At 44.7% G+C, this 26847-nt stretch overlaps 1 long non-coding RNA gene across 2 annotated transcripts in view; it reads right to left on the minus strand.

The window, feature by feature from the left end:
* The window catches only part of LOC122935894, a 56323-nt gene that overhangs the window by 19319 nt on the left and 10157 nt on the right, over positions 1-26847 (minus strand). Inside the window, exon 1 of one of the 2 annotated variants that reach the window (XR_006388848.1) lies at positions 25520-25913. The exons of the other annotated variant lie outside the window; for it this stretch is intronic. This is a non-coding gene — a long non-coding RNA (uncharacterized LOC122935894). Of the gene's footprint in view, positions 1-25519; positions 25914-26847 lie in introns of those variants that run through there. 2 annotated transcript variants of the gene reach the window in all.

The following is a 26847-nucleotide window of genomic DNA, read 5'->3' on the forward strand; positions in this document are numbered from 1 at the left end:
TTTATTGTGAGCTGGTGATGTACCAGGCTTGTCATGAGTATGCTAGGTGGAGACTTCCGCCTAGCACGGAACCCGGTGACATCACTGGGGTGGTTTTAGAGGTGGGTATCTTGCCCTGTGTGATGCAGCGCAAGGCAAAGGGAGTATCAGAAGAAAAGGAAATGCTCTGATGCTCCTCTCATATATGGTAAAGGGTTGAGCCCTGAACCTGGACAACCCCTGTAAAGGGCACTGTATTATGGCTATGTGTCACCTGCCCATGCTGCTGTGATCACCAGTCACAAGTAACATTTTCCATACGGGTAATAGTAGGTCTGTAACTCTGTATGTTTTGCATTTTTATCACTAAAATCAGATAAGCTTTGATAATCATCTTATTCATTTTTGTCATCACTATGAATACTTTACACTGAGCATTTTACTTCTGGTTCCTGTTAATAGCCTTTCAGGAGAAAAAAAAAAGCTGGAATAATATTTGCATTCCAAGTCAGACTGGACTGAAAAGGTGAATCCTTCTGCTAATTACAAAGGAGTGGCCACTATGTCAGGGCGGACAGCAGTCGCTAGAATACTAAGCCCTGAAAGTAATAGAGTCACTTTTGTTTGCGGAGTCCATCAGGTAGGGTCAGGCAGAGTTCTGTGCTCCCTCCCTTCCCCGCCTGTCACTTTTTTTTTCAGCAAGCTTGAAAATTAACTTTGGCAAGGAGAGAATATTGTTGTTTTCTGAGCACTCGAAAGCACTACAAACTAATAAAAGCCTAATACTCCTAGCAGGCTACCCTTACATATGTGACCCCGCAAGGCTCAATAAAGACAATTTTCATATTTACATTGAAAACAAGAGGAAAATAGCAGTTCAAGCCGCGTTGTGTACCTTAGCAATTTACAACTTTCCTAGCAAGGTGTGAACTTTACCCAGTTACTTACCATGTTTAAATATGAGTAGGTCACTGCATGTGAACATGAAAGCCATTGGCTAAAGTTCACACCTGGCACAACATCCTGTAAGCAAGGACTTGCCATTAGTCAGCTGCCTCTCCAGTGACTCATTCTGTGTCCCCCGGCTGCTTATCCTTTATAATATGTGTGTGCTTTAATAGACATTTCTCTGGGTTTTGACCATTTTCCCTATGGCGCAAATCTGCTTCATACAACGTCCTTATTGCATTTAACCCTTTAAGGATGTTGCAAAATTAATTTGTTCACAAGAGCCAAAACATACGGAAGCCCTTGTCTGCCCCGTATGAAAGGATGAACCTGCCTCCATTTCTTAGCACAGGTTAATAAGTGTTGGCAGTGGTCTCCGACTTGTGGTACCCCAGCTATTGCATAACTACAACTCCCAACATGCTCTACAGTTCATGTGACTGGTATAGTTTCTAGTTGGTTCAATGTAATTGGTCTAGTTTGTGTATGGCACAAGGCTGATAATGTCATGCCTGTTTTCTAAAATGTCTTTTAAAGGACTCACACAGGGGCCACCTGGGAACTTAAACTGGTCCTGGGAAAATTTTCTAAAGTAGCCCCATGTGGTAGGCGAGTCCAAATTTATAGAAGGCGGGACAACAAAAGTAGACACGGCCAGCAATACCGTAGTGCAGAACAAATTACCGCCCCAGCAGAAGCAAATACCAAAGTGCAGCACAATATACCGCCCCAGCAGAGGCAAATACCACAGTGCAGCACAAATTACCGCCCCAGCAGAAGCAAATACCACAGTGCAGCACAATATACTGCCCCAGCAGAGGCAAATACCACAGTGCAGCACAAATTACGGCCCCAGCAGAAGCAAATACCACAGTGCAGCACAATATACTGCCCCAGCAAGGGCAAATACCACAGTGCAGAACAAATTACCGCCCCAGCAGAAGCAAATACCAAAGTGCAGCCCAATATACTTCCCCAGCAGAAGCAAATACCAAAGTGCAGCACAATATACTGCCCCAGCAGAAGCAAATACCACAGTGCAGCACAATATACTTCCCCAGCAGAAGCAAATACCAAAGTGCAGCACAATATACTGCCCCAGCAGAGGCAAATACCACAGTGCAGAACAAATTACCGCCCCAGCAGAAGCAAATACCAAAGTGCAGCACAATATACTGCCCCAGCAGAACCAAATACCAAAGTGCAGCACAATATACTGCCCCAGCAGAACCAAATACCAAAGTGCAGCACAATAAACTGCCCCAGCAGAACCAAATACCACAGTGCAGGACAATATACTGCCTCAGCAGAATGAAATACCACTGTGCAGCACAATATACCGCCCCAGCAGAACCAAATACCACAGTGTAGCACAATATACTGCCTCAGCAGAACCAAATACCACAATGCAGGACAATATACTGCCTCAGCAGAACCAAATACCACAGTGCAGCACAATATACCGCCCCAGCAGAACCAAATACCAAAGTGCAGCACAATATACTGCCCCAGCAGAACCAAATACCAAAGTGCAGCACAATAAACTGCCCCAGCAGAACCAAATACCACAGTGCAGGACAATATACCGCCTCAGCAGAACCATATACCACAGTGCAGCACAATATACTGCCTCAGCAGAATGAAATACCACTGTGCAGCACAATATACCGCCCCAGCAGAACCAAATACCACAGTGTAGCACAATATACTGCCTCAGCAGAACCAAATACCACAATGCAGGACAATATACTGCCTCAGCAGAACCAAATACCACAGTGCAGCACAATATACTGCCTCAGAAGAACCAAATACCACAGTGCAGCACAATATACTGCCTCAGCAGAACCAAATACCAAAGTGCAGCACAATATACTGCCCTAGCATAACCAAATACCGCAGTGCAGCACAATATACTGCCTCAGCAGAACCAAATACCACAGTGTAGCACAATATACTGCCCCAGCAGAACCAAATACCGCAGTGCAACACAATATACTGCCCCAGCAGAACCAAATACCACAGTGCAGCACAATATACTACCCCAGCAGAACCAAATACCACAGTGCAGCACAATATACTGCCCCAGCAGAACCAAATAACACAGTGCAGCACAATATACTGCCCAGGCAGAAAAAAATACCACAGTGCAGCACAAAATACTGCCACATGCGCCACAGTATGAAATTGTATCATCGTCCTGACAACGGCAATACAGTTGAGTTCAGAAGGGCGGCCACCGGGCAAATGCCTGATACTCCTACATTAATTAATGAGGAGACCATTAGATCTTTATGTACCTGGCTGACGGCTAAGAGGAGGGCTTGGGCGGTCCCCTGGGCATCGGCCCAGTGGGAAATTTCCCTGTAGGGTCTAAGGCCAGTCCGCCCATGGACTCATGTACACAACATTCTTATACAATGAGACTGTAAAAAGGACACAAAACTTAAGAGCTCTCAAAACTGGTGTAAGGAAAACTGTCTTAGTTGCCCATAGCAACCAATCAGGTTCCACCGTTCATTTTTCAGAGCTCCTTTGAAAAGGAAAGGCGGCGTCTGATTGGTTGCTATGGAAACTAAGCCGGTTTTCTTTAAACCAATATTGAGAAATCTCCCCCAAAGTCCTGTAGGCTCTTTTTGGGGGACATTTATCAAGACCGGCGCATTCTTACAATAGTCTTGATCTCCCTGCACTGGGGTGAGATGCACCTAATTTATTAAGAGGCAGATGTCTCTTAACTAGAGTTGAGCGAACACCTGGATGTTCGGGTTCGAGAAGTTCGGCCGAACATCCCGGAAATGTTCGGGTTCGGGATCCGAACCCGATCCGAACTTCGTCCCGAACCCGAACCCCATTGAAGTCAATGGGGACCCGAACTTTTCGGCACTAAAAAGGCTGTAAAACAGCCCAGGAAAGAGCTAGAGGGCTGCAAAAGGCAGCAACATGTAGGTAAATCCCCTGCAAACAAATGTGGATAGGGAAATGAATTAAAATAAAAATTAAATAAATAAAAATTAACCAAAATCAATTGGAGAGAGGTTCCATAGCAGAGAATCTGGCTTCCCGTCACCCACCACTGGAACAGTCCATTCTCAGATATTTAGGCCCCGGCACCCAGGCAGAGGAGAGAGGTCCCGTAACAGAGAATCTGTCTTCATGTCAGCAGAGAATTAGTCTGCATGTCATAGCAGAGAATGAGGCTTCACGTCAGCCACCACTGCAACAGTCCATTGGCATATATTTAGGCCCAGCACCCAGGCAGAGGAGGGAGGTCCCGTAACAGAGAATCTGTCTTCATGTCAGCAGAGAATTAGTCTGCATGTCATAGCAGAGAATGAGGCTTCACGTCAGCCACCACTGCAACAGTCCATTGGCATATATTTAGGCCCAGCACACACACAGGCAGAGGAGAGAGGTCCCGTAACAGAGAATCTGGCTTCATGTCAGCAGAGAATCAGTCTGCATGTCATAGCAGAGAATGAGGCTTCACGTCAGCCACCACTGCAACAGTCCATTGGCATATATTTAGGCCCAGCACACACACAGGCAGAGGAGAGAGGTCCCGTAACAGAGAATCTGGCTTCATGTCAGCAGAGAATCAGTCTGCATGTCATAGCAGAGAATGAGGCTTCACGTCAGCCACCACTGCAACAGTCCATTGGCATATATTTAGGCCCAGCACCCAGGCAGAGGAGGGAGGTCCCGTAACAGAGAATCTGTCTTCATGTCAGCAGAGAATTAGTCTGCATGTCATAGCAGAGAATGAGGCTTCACGTCAGCCACCACTGCAACAGTCCATTGGCATATATTTAGGCCCAGCACACACACAGGCAGAGGAGAGAGGTCCCGTAACAGAGAATCTGGCTTCATGTCAGCAGAGAATCAGTCTGCATGTCATAGCAGAGAATGAGGCTTCACGTCAGCCACCACTGCAACAGTCCATTGGCATATATTTAGGCCCAGCACACACACAGGCAGAGGAGAGAGGTCCCGTAACAGAGAATCTGGCTTCATGTCAGCAGAGAATCAGTCTGCATGTCATAGCAGAGAATGAGGCTTCACGTCAGCCACCACTGCAACAGTCCATTGGCATATATTTAGGCCCAGCACCCAGGCAGAGGAGGGAGGTCCCGTAACAGAGAATCTGTCTTCATGTCAGCAGAGAATTAGTCTGCATGTCATAGCAGAGAATGAGGCTTCACGTCAGCCACCACTGCAACAGTCCATTGGCATATATTTAGGCCCAGCACACACACAGGCAGAGGAGAGAGGTCCCGTAACAGAGAATCTGGCTTCATGTCAGCAGAGAATCAGTCTGCATGTCATAGCAGAGAATGAGGCTTCACGTCAGCCACCACTGCAACAGTCCATTGGCATATATTTAGGCCCAGCACACACACAGGCAGAGGAGAGAGGTCCCGTAACAGAGAATCTGGCTTCATGTCAGCAGAGAATCAGTCTGCATGTCATAGCAGAGAATGAGGCTTCACGTCAGCCACCACTGCAACAGTCCATTGGCATATATTTAGGCCCAGCACCCAGGCAGAGGAGGGAGGTCCCGTAACAGAGAATCTGTCTTCATGTCAGCAGAGAATTAGTCTGCATGTCATAGCAGAGAATGAGGCTTCACGTCAGCCACCACTGCAACAGTCCATTGGCATATATTTAGGCCCAGCACCCAGGCAGAGGAGGGAGGTCCCGTAACAGAGAATCTGTCTTCATGTCAGCAGAGAATTAGTCTGCATGTCATAGCAGAGAATGAGGCTTCACGTCAGCCACCACTGGAACAGTCCATTCTCAGATATTTAGGCCCCGGCACCCAGGCAGAGGAGAGAGGTCCCGTAACAGAGAATCTGTCTTCATGTCAGCAGAGAATTAGTCTGCATGTCATAGCAGAGAATGAGGCTTCACGTCAGCCACCACTGCAACAGTCCATTGGCATATATTTAGGCCCAGCACCCAGGCAGAGGAGAGAGGTCCCGTAACAGACAATCTGGCTTCATGTCAGCAGAGAATCAGTCTGCATGTCATAGCAGAGAATCAGGCTTCACGTCACCCACCACTGCAACAGTCCATTGTCATAAATTTAGGCCCAGCACTAGTGTTGAGCGGCATGTCCCATATTCGAATTCGCGAAATTTTGTGAATATTCGAAAGAATATTCGTAAAATATTCGCGATTATTCAAATTCGTTATTATTTCGCATATGCGATAATTCGAATTATCGCATAATACATATGCTATGCAAAATTCACATGTGCGCTAATGAAATCGCCTTACGAAGATTCGCAACTCAATTCAATCACTAATGTATGAATGCAATGCCCTTTGCCTCTGTTCTGGGACAAGTGTAGATATTCGCATGTGCGCTAATAAAATCGCCTTACGAAGATTCGCACCTCAATCACTTTCTAGGGAATGTGAGACTTTTGGGAATCAATCGAGATACAGTGGGGGGTGATGACAGTAGTTGACAGAGTACAGATCAATGTAATCTGTAAGGTGGAAAGTAAAATAAAAAATACGAATATTCGTAAATCGACTTTTACGAAGTTCTACGTATTCGCGAATATGGTGCTATACTATATGAATGCACAGGCCTTTGCCTCTCTGTTCTGGGGACAAGTGTAGATATTTGCATTTGCGTTAATAAAATCGCCTTACGAAGATTCGCAGCTCAATTCAATCACTAATGTATGAATGCAAAGCCCTTTGCCTCTGTTCTGGGACAAGTGTAGATATTCGCATGTGCGCTAATAAAATCGCCTTACGAAGATTCGCAACTCAATTCACTAATGTATGAATGCAAAGCCCTTTGCCTCTGTTCTGGGACGTGCCGATATTCGCATGTGCGCTAATAAAATCGCCTTACGAAGATTCGCGCCTCAATCACTTTCTAGGCAATGTGAGTAAGATCTGAGCTGTTGGACCTTTGGGAAACAATCAATTATATGTGTACTGTAATTTTGTGGGGGGGGGGGGGGAAACAAAAAACGAATATTCGTTTTTACGAATATATAGCACTATATTCGAAATATTCGCGAAATCGCGAAGTTGCGATATTCGCGAAAAAAATTTGCTTTTCGAATATTCGCGCTCAACACTACCCAGCACCCAGGCAGAGGAGAGAGGTCCCGTAACAGAGAATCTGGCTTCATGTCAGCAGAGAATCAGTCTTCATATCATAGCAGAGAATCAGGCTTCACGTCACCCACCACTGTAAGAGTCAATTTTCATAAATTTAGGCCCAGAACCCAGGCAGAGGAGAAAGGTCCCGTAACAGACAATCTGGCTTCATGTCAGCAGAGAATCAGTCTTCATATCATAGCAGAGAATCAGGCTTCACGTCACCCACCACTGCAACAGTCAATTGTCATAAATTTAGGCCCAGCACCCAGGCAGAGGAGAGAGCTCCCGTAACAGAGGATCTGGCTTCATGTCAGCAGAGAATCAGTCTGCATGTCATAGCAGAGAATGAGGCTTCACGTCACCCACCACTGCAACAGTCCATTGGCATATATTTAGGCCTAGCACACAGGCAGAGCAGAGAGGTCCCGTAACAGACAATCTGGCTTCATGTCAGCAGAGAATCAGTCTGCATGTCATAGCAGAGAATGAGGCTTCACGTCACCCACCACTGCAACAGTCCATTGGCATATATTTAGGCCTAGCACACAGGCAGAGCAGAGAGGTCCCGTAACAGACAATCTGGCTTCATGTCAGCAGAGAATCAGTCTGCATGTCATAGCAGAGAATGAGGCTTCACGTCACCCACCACTGCAACAGTCCATTGGCATATATTTAGGCCTAGCACACAGGCAGAGCAGAGAGGTCCCGTAACAGACAATCTGGCTTCATGTCAGCAGAGAATCAGTCTGCATGTCATAGCAGAGAATGAGGCTTCACGTCACCCACCACTGCAACAGTCCATTGGCATATATTTAGGCCTAGCACACAGGCAGAGCAGAGAGGTCCCGTAACAGACAATCTGGCTTCATGTCAGCAGAGAATCAGTCTGCATGTCATAGCAGAGAATGAGGCTTCACGTCACCCACCACTGCAACAGTCCATTGGCATATATTTAGGCCTAGCACACAGGCAGAGCAGAGAGGTCCCGTAACAGACAATCTGGCTTCATGACAGCAGAGAATCAGTCTGCATGTCATAGCAGAGAATGAGGCTTCACGTCAGCCACCACTGCAACAGTCCATTGGCATATATTTAGGCCTAGCACACAGGCAGAGCAGAGAGGTCCCGTAACAGACAATCTGGCTTCATGACAGCAGAGAATCAGTCTGCATGTCATAGCAGAGAATCAGGCTTCACGTCAGCCACCACTGCAACAGTCCATTGTCATAAATTTAGGCCCAGCACCCAGGCAGAGGAGAGAGGTCCCGTAACAGAGAATCTGGCTTCATGTCAGCAGAGAATCAGTCTTCATATCATAGCAGAGAATCAGGCTTCACGTCACCCACCACTGTAAGAGTCAATTTTCATAAATTTAGGCCCAGAACCCAGGCAGAGGAGAAAGGTCCCGTAACAGACAATCTGGCTTCATGTCAGCAGAGAATCAGTCTTCATATCATAGCAGAGAATCAGGCTTCACGTCACCCACCACTGCAACAGTCAATTTTCATAAATTTAGGCCCAGAACCCAGGCAGAGGAGAAAGGTCCCGTAACAGACAATCTGGCTTCATGTCAGCAGAGAATCAGTCTTCATATCATAGCAGAGAATCAGGCTTCACGTCACCCACCACTGCAACAGTCAATTGTCATAAATTTAGGCCCAGCACCCAGGCAGAGGAGAGAGCTCCCGTAACAGAGGATCTGGCTTCATGTCAGCAGAGAATCAGTCTGCATGTCATAGCAGAGAATGAGGCTTCACGTCACCCACCACTGCAACAGTCCATTGGCATATATTTAGGCCTAGCACACAGGCAGAGGAGAGGTTCATTCAACTTTGGGTAGCCTCGCAATATAATGGTAAAATGAAAATAAAAATAGGATTGAATGAGGAAGTGCCCTGGAGTCCAATAATATATGGTTATGGGGAGGTAGTTAATGTCTAATCTGGACAAGGGACGGACAGGTCCTGTGGGATCCATGCCTGGTTCATTTTTATGAACGTCAGCTTGTCCACATTGGCTGTAGACAGGCGGCTGCGTTTGTCTGTAATGACGCCCCCTGCCGTGCTGAATACACGTTCAGACAAAACGCTGGCTGCCGGGCAGGCCAGCACCTCCAAGGCATAAAAGGCTAGCTCTGGCCACGTGGACAATTTAGAGACCCAGAAGTTGAATGGGGCCGAACCATCAGTCAGTACGTGGAGGGGTGTGCACACGTACTGTTCCACCATGTTAGTGAAATGTTGCCTCCTGCTAACACGTTGCGTATCAGGTGGTGGTGCAGTTAGCTGTGGCGTGTTGACAAAAGTTTTCCACATCTCTGCCATGCTAACCCTGCCCTCAGAGGAGCTGGCCGTGACACAGCTGCCTTGGCGACCTCTTGCTCCTCCTCTGCCTTGGCCTTGGGCTTCCACTTGTTCCCCTGTGACATTTGGGAATGCTCTCAGTAGCGTGTCTACCAACGTGCGCTTGTACTCGCGCATCTTCCTATCACGCTCCAGTGCAGGAAGTAAGGTGGGCACATTGTCTTTGTAGCGTGGATCCAGCAGGGTGGCAACCCAGTAGTCCGCACAGGTTAAAATGTGGGCAACTCTGCTGTCGTTGCGCAGGCACTGCAGCATGTAGTCGCTCATGTGTGCCAGGCTGCCCAGGGATAAGGACAAGCTGTCCTCTGTGGGAGGCGTATCGTCATCGTCCTGCCTTTCCCCCCAGCCACGCACCAGTGATGGACCCGAGCTGCGTTGGGTGCCACCCCGCTGTGACCATGCTTCATCCTCATCCTCCTCCACCTCCTCCTCATCCTCGTCCTCCTCGTCCTCCAGTAGTGGGCCCTGGCTGGCCACATTTGTACCTGGCCTCTGCTGTTGCCAAAAACCTCCCTCTGAGTCACTTCGAAGAGACTGGCCTGAAAGTGCTAAAAATGACCCCTCTTCCTCCTCCTCCTCCTCCTCCTCCTGGGCCACCTCCTCTTCCATCATCGCCCTAAGTGTTTTCTCAAGGAGACATAGAAGTGGTATTGTAACGCTGATAACGGTGTCATCGCCACTGGCCATGTTGGTGGAGTACTCGAAACAGCGCAACAGGGCACACAGGTCTCGCATGGAGGCCCAGTCATTGGTGGTGAAGTGGTGCTGTTCTGTAGTGCGACTGACCCGTGCGTGCTGCAGCTGAAACTCCACTATGGCCTGCTGCTGCTCGCACAGTCTGTCCAGCATGTGCAAGGTGGAGTTCCACCTGGTGGGCACGTCGCATATGAGGCGGTGAGCGGGAAGGCCGAAGTTACGCTGTAGCGCAGACAGGCGAGCAGCAGCAGGATGTGAACGCCGGAAGCGCGAACAGACGGCCCGCACTTTATGCAGCAGCTCTGACATGTCGGGGTAGTTGTGAATGAACTTCTGCACCACCAAATTCAGCACATGCGCCAAGCAAGGGATGTGCGTCAAATTGGCTAGTCCCAGAGCTGCAACGAGATTTCGCCCATTATCACACACCACCAGGCCGGGCTTGAGGCTCACCGGCAGCAACCACTCGTCGGTCTGTTGTTCTATACCCCGCCACAACTCCTGTGCGGTGTGGGGCCTGTCCCCCAAACATATGAGTTTCAGAATGGCCTGCTGACGTTTACCCCGGGCTGTGCTGAAGTTGGTGGTGAAGGTGTGTGGCTGACTGGATGAGCAGGTGGAAGAAGAGGAGGAGGAAGCCGAGAAGGAGGAGGTGGCAACAGGAGGCAAAGAATGTTGCCCTGCGATCCTTGGCGGCGGAAGGACGTGCGCCAAACAGCTCTCCGCCTGGGGCCCAGCTGCCACTACATTTACCCAGTGTGCAGTTAGGGAGATATAGCGTCCCTGGCCGTGCTTACTGGTCCACGTATCTGTGGTTAGGTGGACCTTGCTACAGATGGCGTTGCGCAGTGCACACTTGATTTTATCGGATACTTGGTTGTGCAGGGAAGGCACGGCTCTCTTGGAGAAGTAGTGCCGGCTGGGAACAACATACTGTGGGACAGCAAGCGACATGAGCTGTTTGAAGCTGTCTGTGTCCACCAGCCTAAATGACAGCATTTCATAGGCCAGTAGTTTAGAAATGCTGGCATTCAGGGCCAGGGATCGAGGGTGGCTAGGTGGGAATTTACGCTTTCTATCAAATGTTTGTGAGATGGAGAGCTGAACGCTGGCGTGTGACATGGTTGAGACGCTTGGTGACGGAGGTGGTGGTGGTGGTGTTGGTGGTACATCCCCTGTTTGCTGGGCGGCAGGTGCCAACGTTCCTCCAGAGGCGGAGGAAGAGGCCGAGGCGGCAGCAGCAGAATAGGCCGAGGCGGCAGCAGCAGAAGAGGTAGCAGGGGGAGCCTGAGTGACTTCCTTGGTTTTAAGGTGTTTACTCCACTGCAGTTCATGCTTTGCATGCAGGTGCCTGGTCATGCAGGTTGTGCTCAGGTTCAGAACGTTAATGCCTCGCTTCAGGCTCTGATGGCACAGCGTGCAAACCACTCGGGTCTTGTCGTCAGCACATTGTTTGAAGAAGTGCCATGCCAGGGAACTCCTTGAAGCTGCCTTTGGGGTGCTCGGTCCCAGATGGCGGCGGTCAGTAGCAGGCGGAGTCTCTTGGCGGCGGGTGTTCTGCTTTTGCCCACTGCTCCCTCTTTTGCTACGCTGTTGGCTCGGTCTCACCACTGCCTCTTCCTCCGAACTGTGAAAGTCAGTGGCACGACCTTCATTCCATGTGGGGTCTAGGACCTCATCGTCCCCTGCATCGTCTTCCACCCAGTCTTGATCCCTGACCTCCTGTTCAGTCTGCACACTGCAGAAAGACGCAGCAGTTGGCACCTGTGTTTCGTCATCATCAGAGACATGCTGAGGTGGTATTCCCATGTCCTCATCATCAGGAAACATAAGTGGTTGTGCGTCAGTGCATTCTATGTCTTTCACCGCTGGGGAAGGGCTAGGTGGATGCCCTTGGGAAACCCTGCCAGCGGAGTCTTCAAACAGCATAAGAGACTGCTGCATAACTTGAGGCTGAGACAGTTTCCCTGGTATGCATGGGGGTGATGTGACAGACTGATGGGGTTGGTTTTCAGGCGCCATCTGTGCGCTTTCTGCAGAAGACTGGGTGGGAGATAATGTGAACGTGCTGGATCCACTGTCGGCCACCCAATTGACTAATGCCTGTACCTGCTCAGGCCTTACCATCCTTAGAACGGCATTGGGCCCCACCATATATCGCTGTAAATTCTGGCGGCTACTGGGACCTGAGGTAGTTGGTACACTAGGACGTGTGGATGTGGCAGAACGGCCACGTCCTCTCCCAGCACCAGAGGGTCCACTAACACCACCACGACCATGTCCACGTCCGCGTCCCTTACTAGATGTTTTTCTCATTGTTATGGTTCACCACAACAACAAATATATTATTTGGCCCAATGTATTGTATTCAAATTCAGCGGGATATAAATTTGAGGCCTAGTATTTAGGCGCTGGGTGACCGGTATGGATTTAGTGACAGAATTAGACTTGGAAATGCACAGAAGCGTGTGTGTGTGAAGTTATTCTGAATGACCCAATGTGCACCTTGAATATTATATACCCTTTTAGGGATAGATTTCAAATAGCTCTGATATAGCAGAAACCACTAAATTATGAAATTGCTAAATTGGGAATTGTACTTCAACCCAGAACAAAAAATGTGCTTTGACGGACACTAAATATCTTGCCCAGCAACAACAGTACAACGGTGGGTAACGAGAGATTTAGAGGGAATTAAATTTGAGGCCTAGTATTTAGGCGCTGGGTCACCGGTATGGATTTAGTGACAGAATTAGACTTGGAAATACACAGTAGCGGGTGTGTGTGAAGTTATTCTGAATGACCCTATGTGCACCTTCAATATTATATACCCTTTTAGGGATAGATTTCAAATAGCTCTGATATAGCAGAAACCACTAAATTATGAAATTGCTAAATTGGGAATTGTACTTCAACCCAGAACAAAAAATGTGCTTTGACGGACACTAAATATCTTGCCCAGCAACAACAGTACAGCGGTGGGTAACGAGAGATTTAGAGGGAATTAAATTTGAGGCCTAGTATTTAGGCGCTGGGTCACCGGTATGGATTTAGTGACAGAATTAGACTTGGAAATGCACAGAAGCGTGTGTGTGAAGTTATTCTGAATGACCCAATGTGCACCTTCAATATTATATACCCTTTTTGGGATAGATTTCAAATAGCTCTGATATAGCAGGAACCACTAAATTATGAAATTGCTAAATTGGGAATTGTACTTCAACCCAGAACAAAAAATGTGCTTTGACGGGCACTAAATAACTTTCCCAGCTACAACAGGACAACGGTAACGAGAGATTTAGAGGGATTTAAATTTGAGGCCTAGTATTTAGGCGCTGGGTGACAGGTATGGGTTTAGTGACAGAATTAGACTTGGAAATACACAGTAGCGGGTGTGTGTGAAGTTATTCTGAATGACCCTATGTGCACCTTCAATATTATATACCCTTTTAGGGATAGATTTCAAATAGCTCTGATATAGCAGAAACCACTAAATTATGAAATTGCTAAATTGGGAATTGTACTTCAACCCAGAACAAAAAATGTGCTTTGACGGACACTAAATATCTTGCCCAGCAACAACAGTACAGCGGTGGGTAACGAGAGATTTAGAGGGAATTAAATTTGAGGCCTAGTATTTAGGCGCTGGGTCACCGGTATGGATTTAGTGACAGAATTAGACTTGGAAATACACAGTAGCGGGTGTGTGTGAAGTTATTCTGAATGACCCTATGTGCACCTTCAATATTATATACCCTTTTTGGGATAGATTTCAAATAGCTCTGATATAGCAGGAACCACTAAATTATGAAATTGCTAAATTGGGAATTGTACTTCAACCCAGAACAAAAAATGTGCTTTGACGGGCACTAAATAACTTTCCCAGCTACAACAGGACAACGGTAACGAGAGATTTAGAGGGATTTAAATTTGAGGCCTAGTATTTAGGCGCTGGGTGACAGGTATGGGTTTAGTGACAGAATTAGACTTGGAAATACACAGTAGCGGGTGTGTGTGAAGTTATTCTGAATGACCCTATGTGCACCTTCAATATTATATACCCTTTTTGGGATAGATTTCAAATAGCTCTGATATAGCAGAAACCACTAAATTATGAAATTGCTAAATTGGGAATTGTACTTCAACCCAGAACAAAAAATGTGCTTTGACGGACACTAAATATCTTGCCCAGCAACAACAGTACAGCGGTGGGTAACGAGAGATTTAGAGGGAATTAAATTTGAGGCCTAGTATTTAGGCGCTGGGTCACCGGTATGGATTTAGTGACAGAATTAGACTTGGAAATACACAGTAGCGGGTGTGTGTGAAGTTACTCTGAATGACCCTATGTGCACCTTCAATATTATATACCCTTTTTGGGATAGATTTCAAAGAGCTCTGATATAGCAGGAACCACTAAATTATGAAATTGCTAAATTGGGAATTGTATTTCAACCCAGAACAAGAAATGTGCTTGAACGGACACTAAATAACTCGCCCAGCTACAGCACTAGGGACAGATTTAGCTGGATATAAATTTGAGGCCTAGTATTTAGGCGCTGGGTGACCGGTATGGATTTAGTGACAGAATTAGACTGGGATATGGCCAAAAAATGAACAGACTATTGCTGGTTAAATGCACTTGGTGTGACAGCTTCACCCTGATGTAGGCTTTAGCCAAAAAACAACCACACCATTGAGGGTTAAATGCACTTGGTGACAGGCGCAGCTTGCCCCTGATTTTGTATATGGCCAAAAAATGAACAGACTATTGCTGGTTAAATGCACTTGGTGTGACAGCTTCACCCTGATGTAGGCTTTAGCCAAAAAACAACCACACCATTGAGGGTTAAATGCACTTGGTGACAGGCGCAGCTTGCCCCTGATTTTGTATATGGCCAAAAAATGAACAGACTATTGCTGGTTAAATGCACTTGGTGTGACAGCTTCACCCTGATGTAGGCTTTAGCCAAAAAACAACCACACCATTGAGGGTTAAATGCACTTGGTGACAGGCGCAGCTTGCCCCTGATTTTGTATATGGCCAAAAAATGAACAGACTATTGCTGGTTAAATGCACTTGGTGTCACAGCTTCACCCTGATGTAGGCTTTAGCCAAAAAACAACCACACCATTGAGGGTTAAATGCACTTGGTCGCAGCTTGTGCTGGCGCACCACAAGACACAAAATGGCCGCCGATCACCCCAGAAAAATGAGACTGACAAACGGTCTGTGCAGCCTAAAAACAGTGAGCAATTGAGGATCAGCAGCTCAATGATCCACAGCTGCAGATCGATCAGTTAATCAAGTCCTTTGGAGGAGTTAATCTGCCTAATCTCGCCCTACTGTCGCAGCCGCAACCTCTCCCTACGCTAATCAGAGCAGAGTGACGGGCGGCGCTATGTGACTCCAGCTTAAATAGAGGCTGGGTCACATGGTGCTCTGGCCAATCACAGCCATGCCAATAGTAGGCATGGCTGTGATGGCCTCTTGGGGCAAGTAGTATGACGCTTGTTGATTGGCTGCTTTGCAGCCTTTCAAAAAGCGCCAAGAAAGCGTCACAAAAGCGCGAAGAAAGCGACGAACACCGAACCCGAACCCGGACTTTTACGAAAATGTCCGGGTTCGGGTCCGTGTCACGGACACCCCAAAATTCGGTACGAACCCGAACTATACAGTTCGGGTTCGCTCATCCCTACTCTTAACAAATCAGGTGCATCTCCCCCCTGCCGTGTGCCAGAAACTGAGGTCTACACGAGGTACAGCTTTCAGCTATAATTTCTGCCACTTTCTTTTTTTAAAAGCTTTATTGGAAATTCAAATGAAATACAGAGAAAAACTGCCCAGCATATATAACAAGCAGCTGTACATGAACATATAACAGGTAGATGTTAAATCGCAAGTCCCCTTTCTGTTCAAAAAGCTGTTGATAGCAGCTTGCCTCTTAATACCTCGAAACTGGCTATCCTCTCATATCCCACCCATAGACCATTGGATCAATAAGGTTGATACCATATATAGATTCGAAGAAATAGCGGCCTGGGAAAACCATTCTCACGTTAAATTCCGTACCCAGTGGAAAAACCGGGAAGAATTCAGACAATTTAAATGTTGATGTTCATCCATGTCAGATTCTTTGTTCCTAGAGATCAATGCTCAACAATGTATCCGATTTCTGCCACTTTCTAGCGAAAGTTATAGTAAATGCAATCAGTGGTGTGAATCTCCGCCCATACGCTAAGCCCCACCCTTTACCCTCACCACTTCTGAAAAGTGTCAAGACGCCTAAAAAGTCACGAATGATGGTGCACCATAATGTGTGACTTTTTTATGCCACAGAAGTTCAGGTTTGGGTTAGGTGTTGTGTAGATTTTATTATTTTCCCTTATAACATGGTTATAAGGGAAAATAATAGCAATCTTAATACAGAATGCATAGTACAATAGGGCTGGAGGGGTTAAAAAAAAATAATAATAATTTAACTCACCTTAATCCACTTGTTCGCGCAGCGTGGCTTCTCTTCTGTCTTCATCTGTGAAGAAAAGGACCTGTGATGACGTCACTGCGCTCATCACATGGTCCATCGCATGATCCATCACCATGGTGAAGAAGATCATGTAATGGACCATGTGATGAGCACAGTGACGTCATCAAAGGTCCTATTCCTCAAAGAAGAAGACAAAAGAGAAGCCGGGCTGCACGAACAAGTGGATTAAGGTTAAATTATAATATTATTTTTTTTGAACCCCTCCAGCCCTATTGTACTATGCATTCTGTATTAAGAATGCTATTATTTTCCCTTATAACCATGTTATAAGGGAAAATAATAATGATCGGGTCCCCATACCGATCGTCTCCTAGCCACCGTGCGTGAAAATCGCACCACATCCGCACTTGCCTGCGGATGCTTGCAATTTTCACGCAGCCCCATTCACTTCTATGGGGCCTGCGTTGCGTGAAAAACGCACAAAATAGAGCATGCTGCGATTTTCACGCAACGCACAAGTGACGCGTGAAAATCACCACTCATGTGCACAGTCCCATAGAGATAAATGGGTCCGGATTCAGTGCGGGTGCAATGCGTTCACCTCACGCATTGCACCCGCGTGGAAATCTCACCTGTGTGAAAGAGGCCTTACTTGAGCAAGGCCCAGTACTGTTAAAAGTGCTTCAGGCAGCTGCAGGGGCGTTGCTAGGTCAAAACATTCAGGGCCTGGGCCCCTGATGTTTTGTCCCAGGCCCCAAATGTCCTGCCTGCCTGTTAGGCTACTTTCACACTCGCGTTTGGTGCGGATCCGTCATGGATCTGCACAGACGGATCCGTTCAGATAATGCATCAGTTCAGAATGGATCCGTTAGTATTATCTTTAACATAGACATGACGTCATCGCGCCGCATGAACCGGACCACATTCTAAGTGCCCGACCGCTCAGTCAAGCCAATAATTGTACTTGCGGCGGTGTCCGAGCGAGGCCCCCACCAGCGTGAGGCCTTAGGCGGCGGCCTAAGTGGCCTAATGGAAGAGCTGCCTCTGCATGGAATTGAATGTTAAGGGGTAATGTTATTTACATAGGACTGCATGTTGGAGGTGGCTGGGGAGGGGGTGATTTTATTTACATGGGACTGTATGTTGAAGGTGTCTGGGGGAGGGAGTGATGTTATTTATATGGGGCTGAATATTATAGAGGTGATGTTATTTACATGGGACTGTATATTGGAAGGGGCAAAAAGATAATGTGATGTTATTTACATGGGACTGTATTTTGGAGGGGGCTGTAGATAGAGAGGGATGTTATTTACATAGGACTGTATGTTAAAGGTGGCTGGGGAGGGGTTGATGTTATTTACATGGGACTGTATGTTGGAAGGGGTAGGAAAGATGATGTGATGTTATTTACATGGGGCTGTATTTTGAAGGGGGCTGAAGAGATGGTGGGATGTTATTTATATGGGACTCTATGGCGGAGGGAGGGAAATAGTGTTATTTACATGGGACTGTATGGCAGAGGTGCTGAGGACTTATAATTTCTGAGGACACTAGACAGAGGAATATAACTACTGGGGGCACTGCAAGCGGCATTATAAATACTTGGGGCACTTCAGGGCTAGCAATATAACAGTAGGGGGCAATATAAATACTGGGGGCATTGTGGGGCCATTTTAAATCCAGGGGACATTAGGCGTTCTTATTACTACTGGGGGCTCTATAGGAAGGATCCGCATTATTTCTACTAAGAGCACTATGGGGGCCTTATTACTACTAAGGGGTCAGTAGATAGCTTTATTACTACTGGGGGAACAATAGGGGGGCCTTATTTCTACTAGGGGCTCTGTAAGGGCATTATTAATACTGGAGGGCTCTTCTACTAATGGGGGTACTCTTTGGGAGCACTATTACTGTTGGGGGCACTGTAGGGGGCAGTATTACTAATGAGGGCATTCTAGAAGGGAATTACTATTGGTGGGACTATGGGGAGCACTATTACTATGTGGGGCACTAATTTTTCTTCAGGATAGTATTTGGGGGTACAGAAAAGTAAGGAAGCTAAGATGTCTGTACGTCACACTCTGAGACGAAGCGGCTGAGAGAAGTGTCCGGACTGAATGGAGACGATGATGACAGAGAAGATCTACTTCCGGGGAGACGTCACCTGGGAGGCCCTGGATGTGACAGGTACGTGCTGCTGTATAGCAAGTACAGTACAATGTCTTCAGTGCTAGTGTTTGCAGGGAGGGGTGGATGCGGTTGTTCAACTTAGAGAATTGGGCCATATGAATTGGTGCTTGGGCCCTGGATTTTTTGAGACCCTAGTAACGCCCCTGGGCATCTGCTTTTGCATTTGTGAACGGTCATATTTTCCCGTTGCAAAAAAACAGCAGTAGTCCCCCATCATGTTGGGATTCCAGCGGCCTTGATACCTGTTCTCCATTGTAGAAATATCTTTATAGAACCGCTTTCCATGTTCGTCACTTACGTGTCCCAAATTGGGTGAAAAAAGTCAAGATGGGAATGTAAGAAATGCACTTTCAATGACATTCGGCAGCCAAGTTTTTCATATGCTGTAAGCATGTTGTCTACTAATTCAGCATAGTTTGTATAGTTTGTAGCTCGTCTGTTCCCAAGGAAGTTCTGCACTACTAGCACAAATGCATCCCAAGCTGCAAGACGCACTCACTTTGTCAGATTCTTGCGCTGATCATAAGTAGTGTATTTGCCACATATGTAGAAGAAATTGTCTGGATCGTTAACACATTTGTGTTTATCCATCTTAAATTTCAAAACTGATAGCACTATAACAGATCACTTTATCAAAATCTGTGCAGCTTGCCTTATATACTTACTGCTGACATCAGCCTGAGTGCGTCCGAGCAGGTCTGGACATGTCTATTGGAATATCTCCAATATAATGCATTAATATTATAACTGAATAGGCTTTGCATGTACTTAACCCTTTAACCAAACATGGCGCTCGCTCGCACGTGCAGCTGGCGCCATAGCTGCTGGGTCTCTGCTATTTTAAATAGCAGAGACCCGTGGCACATGTATGCGAACAGCCATAAGGCTGATCGCATAAATTTTACCCTTTCAGATGCCATGGTCCAATGTGACCATGGCATCTGCGCAGTCCGGAAGCGGAAGCCGCACACTTACGCTCCTGTAACAGCGTTCCCCGGCTGAGATTGGGGAACCTGTTACATTGATCTAATAGGCTGAAGCCTCAAGCAGGCTTCGGTGCATATTAGATGACTATACCAATACAGGCCACTAGGTGGCAGCATTGTATTTGTATAGTGCAAATGAAGTGTTCAATGGTGTCCATACAGACATCAATGAACACAATAGGCAATCTAATGATTGCCAGTTATTGTCACCCAAGATGACTTAAAAAAGTAAAAAAAAGTTTTTGCAAATATATAAACAAATAAAAAATAAAAGTTCAAATCACCCCCTTTCCTTAAAAAAAAAAACAACTTAAACAATAATAAAAATAAACATCATGGGCATCGCCGTGTGCGAAAATGTTAATGGCATGTGGCAAATGGCGTAACGGTAAAAAAAATAAAAACTAATTTTTTGTCACTTCAACTACCCCAAATTTTATTTTTTTAAGTGATCAAAAAGTCGCACACACTTCAAATTGGTGTCACTGAAAAAATAACCCTCACACAGCCCCGTACACATAGTTATAGGGGTCAGAATATGGTTATATTTTCCACAAAGGTTTTAATTTTTATTTCAGTATTAAAAAGCAAGAAAAATTATACAAGTGCGGTATCATTAAAACCGTATTGACCTGGAGAATGAAGATAACAGGTCAATTTTACCGCATAGAGTACAGTGTAAAAAAATAAAAATAAAAACCTTTATCAGAATTGAATTTTTTCCCAATTATGCCCCATTTGGATTTTTTTTCCCCGCTTCCTACTACAAGGTATGCAACCGTAAATGGTGCCATTAGAAAGTACAACTTGTCCTGCACAAAATAAGCCCTCATAAGGCTATGTGAAGGGGAAAATAAAAAAGTTAGGACTATGGGAAGGCAGGGAGTGAAAAACGAAAACGCCAAATTGAAAAATCCCAGGGTCCTTAAGGGGTTAAAACCTAGATGTGTCAGGCAAATTCCGAGTTCATATTTGGAATCAGCACGCTCATTTTAGTATAAATCACATGTTTTTCTCTCAGTAGCAAAATCATTGTTGTGTCGTGTAATCGGCCATTATTTTGGACTGTGCAGGCCCCTGTAGCTCTGCCAGGTTTCTACTAGGTTCCCACTAGTATTGTTTTTAACAACTTCATACTCCATTGCCCCAATTAAGGAAACACATAGAGTATGTATTCTGCAGATGAAAGAACCAGGCATTATATAGCTACATACTATGAAGTGACATCTGTAGAGGCCAGTTCACACAGAGTTTTTGGTGCTGATTTAGGAGTTTTTCTGCCTCAAAATCAGCTCCATGAAATGCCTCATTTATTTCAATGGGAAGCAGCACTTGCTTTTTTTTTGTACCCTATCTTGTTACAAAATTTGCCCTGATTCTCCCATTAAAATGAATGAGAAGATTAAAAAAAAAACGTGTCCATGTTTTTTTTTGTATTTTCCCAACAGTTTTGGCGTGAATCCGTGACAAAAGCCACAAGCTAAAAATTCAGTTTTGTATTGAAAAAAACACATTGTTAAAAAACTAAATTGAAAAACTGCATAAAAAAAGTATAAAAAACATGAAAAATGTGTGACAAAACACACTAAAAGAAAATTGAAAATATTGTAGCAGACTATTAAAATCCATCATGTGAACATACCCTTTTTTGCTGTCCGCAAAAAACGGATCCGCAAACAACACGGATGACGTCCGTGTGCATTCCGTATTTTGCGGAACGGAACAGCTGGCCCCTAATAGAACAGTACTATCCTTGTCTGTAATGCGGACAATAAAGGGACATGTTCTATTTTTTGGCAGAACGGAAATACGGCCATACGGAAACGGAATGCACACAAAGTAACTTCCGTTTTTTTGCGGACCCATTGAAATGAATAGTTCCGTATACGGTCCACACAAAAAAAAAGGGACAGACACGGAAAGAAAATACGTTTGTGTGCATGAGCCCTTAATTCGCACATCAGTGTTTTGGTCAGTGATTTCCATCAGTGATTTTGAGCCAAAACCAGGTGCGGCTCTAAACACAGAACAGGAGCAGATCTTTTCCTTATACCTTATGTCTGTGAAGGGTTTATTCCTGGTTTTGGATCACAATCACTGATGGAAATCACTGACCACAACACTGACGGGTGAATGAGGCTTAAGAGTACAGCCACATGTTCAAGTCAAAACCAAGATTGAATTAAAAAAAGAGAAGAAGTCATGATATCATGTCCATTATACTTTCTCTACTTCTATGATCCCCTTCTGATTTTGACTTCCAAACCTACATCAAGAAACTTGACCACGTGACCGTACCCTGGAGACAGTCCTTGCAGCAATGGGGTCTTGGCTTCTAATCCAACCAATGGTAAAGTCCACACGGAGATGATGTCCCCTATGTTCTCGCTTGGGTTTCCTCCAGTTTCCTTCTGGTTTACATAAAACTCTCAGACCGGTAATGAATAATATGATGTTTCCCTTTTCCAGAAGCCCTCAGATGAAAAACCCAGAGTACCTGCCATATCTCGGTCCAATCCTTATAACAATAGGCCTCCAAGAACAGGAAATTAGACTGTAAACCCCTATCTGCGCCTGAAAATCACCTAATTTAGGCGTATTTCAGCCTAGTAAATGACCCCCCCTATATGTATATCATAGGAAATAAACATTGAGAGGCAAAGCTGTCTCATCTGAAAGACATTTTCCAAAGATATGTAGCTGATGTGGCAGGAACATGCGTGGTCAATAGACTTTGCCGTAACAGGTCAAACCTGTTGTAGAAGAAGTAGACGGAACATGGCTAAGACGACATTTTAGCTAAAGAATAAATAACTGCTGAAGTGTGTTCTCCCCCTCCAATAAATACGTCTGTATGTAGACGTCCTCGTTTGCACTAATAGATGTGAAACTATTTCTAGAATTGTCCCCCTTTGTCTGGATAAGTGGTTTCTGCTAATGACAGCGCCAGTATGTGACAGTGTTTGTTCCCAGCTGTGTACACTGCACTTACTTAAATACTTATGGAGAACTGCTGAGAGGGGCCGCGTTTCACTTCACCCCATGCAGCAAAGTGACTACGTCCACCCCTGAGTGATAGACAGAGTCATTAGAGTGATATTCAGGCAAATGTTACATTTTTAAATAGAAGATGATACCATGTGCCCAGGCAGTCATACGTATATGTATACAGATCTCTACGTATATATGTCTGTATAAGGGCACTTTCACACTTGCGGCACTGCCTGCCGGATCGGGCAATCTGCATGCATCCGGACAGCATTTGTAGACGGATCCAGATGCGGGTCCGTCTCACAAATGCATTGCAAGAACGGATCCATCTGTCTGTTTGTCATACAGACAAACAGATCCGTTTCTATTTTTTTCCCCACATTTTTAAAGGTCTGCACATGCGCAGAACGGAAGGACGGATCGGGCATTCCGTCATTTTGAATGCCGGATCCAGCAGTAATACATCAGGCTAGTGTTCAGTTTTTTTGGCCGGATATAAAACTGTAGCATGCCGCGGTATTATCTCCATCCTGATCAAAAAGACTGAACTGAAGACAATGCATGGGGATAAAACAGAATGCATGGGGATAAAACTGATCAGTTCTTTTCCGGTATTGAGCCCCTATGATGGAACTCTATTTCCCAGAAAAGAAAAACGCTAGTGTGAAAGTACCCTAAAGAGACTAACATAGCTCCCATTATTAAAACTGTCATTGTCACTATTTAAAGGCGTTATCCCACGAAAAATATTTTACATTTTCAAACCAGCACCTGAATCTGAATACTTTTGTAAATGCATGCAATTAAAAATTTGAGTACAGCCACTGAGTTATTCGCTGAAGTCAATCTGTATAGCGCCACCTGCTGTTTGCTCTTTTTCAAAACTCTTTGGCCTCTTTCACACGGGCGTCATGTTTTTGGTCCGGATAAGAGCATTTGCTCGTTCATCAGGTACTGCCAGATCATCGCTAACAAGCATTCCTACAAATGCTTGTTAGCGATGATCTGCCCGACTATCTTCTGTAGTAATACAGGCTTAAAGGGGTTATCCCATGAATAATGTAAAAAATGAAAATCAGAACATTAAAATACCTTTCTAACAAAGCTAGAACCAGCCCTGTACCTCACATGGATCCACAGATCGCCATATTCATTGCTCTTCTATATGTATATCAAGCTGACTGCTCAAGGGGAGTGTCTTTTCTGCTGCAGCTCAGAGGGCGTGTCCATGCTCTACCTATCACAGCTCAGGAGACAGCTGAAGGACGAAACTGAGCATGTGCGGCCACCTCAGTGAGCCGGACAAAGAGATAAGAAAAAGAACAAACTGCAGGTGGCGCTATACAGATACATTATATTGAATAACTCAGTGGCTATACAACATTTTTTATTACATGCAATTACAAAAGTATTCAGATCCAGGAGTTGGTTTAAAACTGTAGAATATTTTTAATGGGACAACCCCTTTAAGACAGGCTTTCTAAATCTGCAGCAGATTTATCACAGAGGCTTAGATTGGATGATAAATGTGGTGCAGGGATAGACACTGTTCACTAACAGTACACCAACTTTTGCCTGGCTTATGTTTACAGCAGAATTGTGCTGAAAGTTTGGAGAATAATGGCGCATCATAGACTCACCCCTTTCCAACAAAGGCTGGGTTCACATTACGTTTTTGCCCTATGTTTAACGTAGATGTTTGGAAAAAAAGATACAAAAGGGGAGTACACTATGGTTTTCCATCCTGCATGAAAATATATACATTAACGTATATATTTATATATATATTTTTTTTTTTTTTTTTTTTACAACTCTATGATGACAGATGCCAATGTATGGCATCCATCTGAGGCGTCCTTTTAACGTATATATTTTTTAAAATATTTTAAACAAAAGACAAAATGTGAACTCAGCCAAAGCTCTGCCCATTTTCTGCTAAGCCCCGCCCAAATCTAGTGTAAAAACCTTAGATTTGCCAAATTGTAAAAATCTGTTGTTTGACACGTCCTATTTTTTGACAGCCGCTATTCACTCGTCATTAAAAAAAAAAGCAGCTATGTAAATAGCCCCATAGACTTTAATTGGCTCCAAAAAAACGGCTGTGAGATGACCGTTTTCCACCGCCATGCGCGAATGACCGTGGTGGACAGAGGAAATATAGTATCTTCAAATCGATGACATCAATGTAGGCAATCTTCTAAGTCACCTCCCAAAAAAAGCTGTGAGTGAATATTTATACTGCCTTCTTTTAGCTAAATTTTGGTAATGAATATGAATATTTACTTCCCCTACTTAAACATAGCAGCTTGGAATATTTAATTATGTTTAATTGCCTAAGGGAAGGATATATAAATTTCAACCATTCAACCTTCATTTGTATCACTTACATATAATGAAGAGCTTCAATTGCAAAGCAATTTCTTTCTTAAACAGGTCACTGGCAGAGATGATTGCGGTGGAACCCTGAGACCATATTCACCGTTTTACAAAGGGCTAATCCATTGGGAATAATGCAGACGGCTTGTAAAGGCAGAATGATCAAAGTGCCGGGCTACAAACTGAATGTTAAACAACCCAACTTATATGATTTTTACGGAGTGGTCCAGGGCTCCGTAAGGCATCATGCACATAGAAGTCTGAAGCAAGCGGCAGAATTGAGTGCTGCCTAGGAAGGACAATATTCCCCAAAATGTACTCCCTAATGACTAATTACAATGGGGACACACACCATGTTTTGAAAAATACCACTGACATTTTTTATGCACTTTTTAAGCAAGTGCCAGAAGTGGATCCAGGAGAATTCTGCCGCCAGGGGCTATCCTGTAAAAAAAAAAAAAAATGGCAACATTTAAATGGTCATAATGATGAGATTGTTCGGATCTCATATTAATATCCAGACTAAAGTCAGCATCATGTAAGTAAAATAATTACTCTAATCACCATCTGATTTAAGCTTCTTCTTATTCCCCTTTACTTCTGGGGTAAGTTAACCTGCCGCAGACTTGTTCCAGAAATTTCTGTGTCTGAAAATTAGGTCCATTTCATCTGAATAGGGTTGTTTGGTGGCAAGACCACAGCTTTCTTCAAGCCCAATTCAGATGGGACAGTCATAGAAATTTCTGCAATTTCTGCTGGATTTTATCACATCCTTATGTCAGTATGTAGGTCGTAGATGGAAAAATATAAGGGGATGGCAGAACAGAATTCATAGGTTGATCCAGTTATCAAGAAAATAATTATATGTGTATATTTTGTTGTTTTTGTATTTCCTTTAAATAATTAATTTCCTTTTTGCAATACCAAAAACATTGCTCTGAGATGTCTAAAGTCTTCAGCTATCACTTCAGTAAAAAGATATCTCCTTTCAGTCTCCTTCAAGGCAATGTCGAGGTAAGCCTCCTTATTCCAGAGACTCTTTGGTGGTGATAAAAATGTGATTCAGATTCAATTCATCAGGCCATTTCATTTGGGTCTGAATAAATTTGACTCTAATGGAAAGTGTTCCAAATGACCTGAAAAATTGTGGATAACATTCTGGGGTCTCCTAGGACTGTATGCAACTCATGTCAAGCTTGATAACGCCAAACCAGCCTTAGTAATCTTACATTGACAGCGATATATATGGCTATGGGCAAATGCATGGCTGTTGGTGGTAACAAACTGTAGGATGCACTGTAAGATGGTCTGAAAACATTTTTGCTTTTTGGCAGCAAATTCTTGCCATTGTGTATACACCGATACACCGCCTGGGGTCAAGTCAAGTGATCCTCCTTCTTCACTTTTCATGTCTTCTGATCTGAAAAATGTCTGACGCCATTTTGAGAAGTTTGCCAGAATAGAATCACCAAAAGTTCAGATTCTATACAAAGTTTTTGGAAAATACAAATTGTCAAATTCAATTTGTTTTGAATCTCTACTCTTATCTCTACTCCCTGGTTAGTCCTATTTAGATGATCATTTTTAAATTCCTATAAAATTCCCATATTATCATTCTATCAAAAATATAAATGAAATAATTATTTTCACCCCCATATTTAATTTCCCTTATTAGTTTGCAATCATTTTACAATGAATGGAAAG

The sequence above is a fragment of the Bufo gargarizans genome, chromosome 4 (assembly GCF_014858855.1).
Source record: "Bufo gargarizans isolate SCDJY-AF-19 chromosome 4, ASM1485885v1, whole genome shotgun sequence".
Taxonomy (NCBI): domain Eukaryota; kingdom Metazoa; phylum Chordata; class Amphibia; order Anura; family Bufonidae; genus Bufo; species Bufo gargarizans.